At 33.7% G+C, this 4,145-nt stretch overlaps 1 long non-coding RNA gene across 2 annotated transcripts; it reads right to left on the bottom strand.

Annotated features, from left to right (window-relative positions):
• Positions 1 to 321: 321 nt before the first annotated feature.
• Positions 322 to 3,710, bottom strand: LOC138364116 (uncharacterized). Of its 2 annotated transcripts, XR_011228306.1 has the most exons (3): positions 3,588 to 3,710; positions 2,867 to 2,989; positions 322 to 409 (listed from the first exon to the last, which is right to left on the bottom strand). It is a non-coding gene; the product is annotated as an uncharacterized lncRNA (long non-coding RNA). The 2 variants fall into 2 exon arrangements; XR_011228305.1 differs by lacking the exon at positions 3,588 to 3,710 and having other exon boundaries at positions 2,867 to 3,500.
• Positions 3,711 to 4,145: the final 435 nt, after the last annotated feature.

Raw genomic sequence — 4,145 nt, 5'->3', positions numbered from 1 at the left:
TTTTAAGTTTTTAACTACTGCACTGAGCACCTGATTTTGGCAAAGACTTCTTAGTGCAATTGTCAAGGACATAGTTCTGGTATTTTTTTGTTTATAAATATTCAGGTATAGGTATAATTTCAAAACAAAAAAAGTAATGAAAACATTACAAAACATTAAAATATAGCCTAATTAATTAATTAATAAAATAGCACAACTCTCAGAATGTTTAAAGGTGCTTTGAGCAATGAAGTAGTTAATTTTATATATATAATATTATATATATAATATTATATATATAATATATATTTACCTGTGACTACTGCTTAGCAAAAATTTGATCTCTGTGAAAATTGGTCTCGTCATTGCTAGGAGATATTTTAAGACCATGATTTGCTGTGGATGGCACTGTAGTCTTCAAGTCATCAATCTAAAAATAGAGGTAATCTTTTAAAATGTAAATTTTGTATAAAAAAAAAATGCAAAAATAAATTGCAAGAATAATATGAAGTTATTATACAATTTTTGTTTAATTATTTAAATATTTGTGAGACATTATTAAGAAATGTATGAAGTACAGATTCTCTAAGACCTGATATGTATCTGCTTATGTTCCACCACATTACATTCAGGGCTGAAGAGAAAACACAGCCAGTAAGGTAATGATCACTTAGGATGGACTGGGATTCTACATGTAGGTTGGGGCTAAGCTGCGTGAGGCTAGGATGCCCAGCCTGCCTTGTCTAGGCTGGGCTGGGCTAGGCAACACTAGGAAGGAGTCAACAAATCTCTGGAGTGCCTTACTTTTCCTGATATCCTTAAAAAAGCAAGAATGATGCCATTTTATAAAGGAGGCGAGACAGCAGACATAAACAATTAAAGAAAAATATCAAATCTACTTATACTTTCAAAAATATTTGATTTTTTTTTTTACAAACATCTCTTCCTACTTTGTAAAATTCAACATGAATACAAACACACACACACATCCCTAGGAAGCAGCCCATAGCAGCTGTCTAACTCCCAGGTACTTATTTACTGTTAGGTGATCCAGATATAGAGAATAACCACAAAATGCTATCTTTATAAGAACTATCTTGTAAAGCCACTAGTACACGCAGCATTTCAGGCAGGATATATAAAATATTATATATATATATATATATATATATATATATATATATATATATATATATATATATATATATATATATATATATATATATATATATATATATATATATATATACATATATGAATACATACATACGGGACAAAGAGCCAGAGCTCAACCACCGCAAGCACAACTAGGTGAGTACACGCACACACACACACATTATATATATATATATATGTCGTACCTAGTAGCCAGAATGCACTTCTCGGCCTACTATGCATGGCCCGATTTGCCTAATAAGCCAAGTTTTTCTGAATTAATATATTTTCTCTAATTTTTTTCTTACAAAATGATAAAGCTACCAATTTCATTATGTATGAGGTCAATTTACTTTTATTGGAGTTAAAATTAACGTAGATATATGACCGAACCTAACCAACCCTACCTAACCTAACCTAACCTATCTTTATAGGTTAGGTTAGGTTAGGTAGCCGAAAAAGTTTGGTTAGGTTAGGTTAGGTAGGTTAGGTAGTCGAAAAACAAATAATTCATAAAAACTTGGCTTATTAGGCAAATTGGGCCTTGCATAGTAGGCTGAGAAGTGCGTTCTGGCTATTAGGTACGACATATACAGTATATATATATATATATATATATATATATATATATATATATATATATATATATATATATATATATATATATATATATATATATATATATATGACTGTCAGACCATGGAGGAATGATTTTTTTTAATTTAATTTATATAAAAAATTATTCCTTCTGAAGATGTATTAATATATGAAAGTACTTAAGGAAATTCCTGTTTCAATTCTTCCTCCGTGGTCTGACACTGTCACATTTTTCATCAAGTGTTAATTTTTGTGATTTACACACACGTGGCATGTTTACACACACATTATTTATATTATATATATATATATATATATATATATGCAATTGACGATCACAAAACACTGATCATTTTATGCGGAAAATCCACAGAGAAATATGAAATGAGGTGAACGTTTCGGCTTTGTTAAAGCCTTTGTCAACACCAGACTGACCTAACGCAACTGATCTAACTGATCCCGTGGTCAGTCTGGTGTTGACAAAGGCTTTAACAAAGCTGAAACGTTCACCTCATTGCATATTTCTCTGTGGATTTTCCGCATATATATATATATATATATATATATATATATATATATATATATATATATATATATGTCGTACCTAATAGCCAGAACGCACTTCTCAGCCTACTATTCAAGGCCCGATTTGCCTAATAAGCCAAGTTTTCATGAATTAATGTTTTTTCGTCTACCTAACCTACCTAACCTAACCTAACCTAGCTTTTTTTGGCTACCTAACCTAACCTTACATATAAATAAAGGTTAGGTTAGGTTAGGTAGGGTTGGTTAGGTTCGGTCATATATCTACGTTAATTTTAACTCCAATAAAAAAAAATTGACCTCATACATAGAGAAAAGGGTTGCTTTATCATTTCATAAGAAAAAATTTATAGTAAATATATTAATTCAGGAAAACTTGGCTTATTAGGCAAATCGGGCCTTGAATAGTAGGCTGAGAAGTGAGTTCTGGCTACTAGGTACGACATATATATATATATATATATATATATATATATATATATATATATATATATATATATATGGAACCCTCAACCCTATAAGTGGAGGGTTCCTACATACTCAACCAGAGGTGGTACCCTCTATATATTAATAAAAAGGCAAGGCTACCTACCTTGAGGCTACCTTGAGGTGCTTCCGGGGCTTAGTGTCCCCGCGGCCCGGTCGTCGACCAGGCCTCCTTAGGCTATGCTAAATCTTGGCAGGGATTGGCTTGGCTTAGCTGGTCAGGGCTTGGCTAGGGTAGGAAGGACTGGTCATGTTTAATAGCAAGGCAGGGTTAGGCTAGGCAAGACTAGGTAAGGGTATACTGGGATAGGCTTGGCTACGGTAGGCTAGGAAGAGGTAAACTAGGATAAGCAAGGCTGTGCAAGCACTATGCACAGCTAGAATGAACTATGCTAAGATGGTTTAAGCTGGGCTAGGTTAGGATAAGCTGAGTCATGCAGGGCCCCGATTGACCAGTGGAGTCTAATAGTCTAACCTTCTAGCTAGTTTGCTGACCTAAGAGTGTAAATGCCTAGCCCCTAACCTGAGATATATACAAGAGTTGTTACATTCTTGTACAGCCACTAGTACGAGTAGCGTTTCGGGCAGGTCCCTGGAATACGATCCCCGCCGCGAAGAATCGTTTTTTCATCCAAGTACACATTTTACTGTTGCGTTAAACAGAGGCTACAGTTTAGGATTTGCGCCCAGTAAATCCTCCCCGGCCAGGATACGAACCCATGACATAGCGCTCGCGGAACGCCAGGCGAGTGTCCTACCACTACACCACCTGCTGCAATATTATTATAAAAGAAATATTACTTATTATAATCGTAAATACTAAATACCTGTTGTGTTGATTTAGGGGCGACGACGATCGTGGGATCGGATGCGAGCCACAGGTGGCCTACACCATGCTTTCTAAGGCGTCCCTCTCATAACAAAAACAAATCCGTGCATTCATACACAAACAGAGATCCCGTGGTTATGCGAATACTTGCAATTCTTTTACTTAAAATAATAACAATTAGATTAATAATAAATAACATAATTTTTACTCAAGATTCACAAACATCATTAATACTATTTAAAAAAAAAATTTATAAGACATCTAAAAACAGATATACAGACTTTGTGTGATATTTATTTCAACATTATATATTAATAGAATGTTGTAACTATTATTTTTAAATATTAGGTAGTTTCCAGCTACGTATATCGCATATAAACGTTGCAAAAAGATTTTAGACTGAATTAACACATTACACATTTATGGAGTAATTAACAACAAAACAATCTTTATTTTCATTGCAGAACATATATCAGAGCATACTAGTGACTCATACATTTAAAATAGTGTGATTTTTAAACAATTCGGTTGTAAACCCGCAGAACCGCCTACCCGC

The sequence above is a fragment of the Procambarus clarkii genome, chromosome 12 (assembly GCF_040958095.1).
Source record: "Procambarus clarkii isolate CNS0578487 chromosome 12, FALCON_Pclarkii_2.0, whole genome shotgun sequence".
In the NCBI taxonomy this organism is placed as follows: domain Eukaryota; kingdom Metazoa; phylum Arthropoda; class Malacostraca; order Decapoda; family Cambaridae; genus Procambarus; species Procambarus clarkii.
Note: the sequence above shows the minus strand (reverse complement) of the source record. Positions and strands in the feature narration are given on the sequence as shown.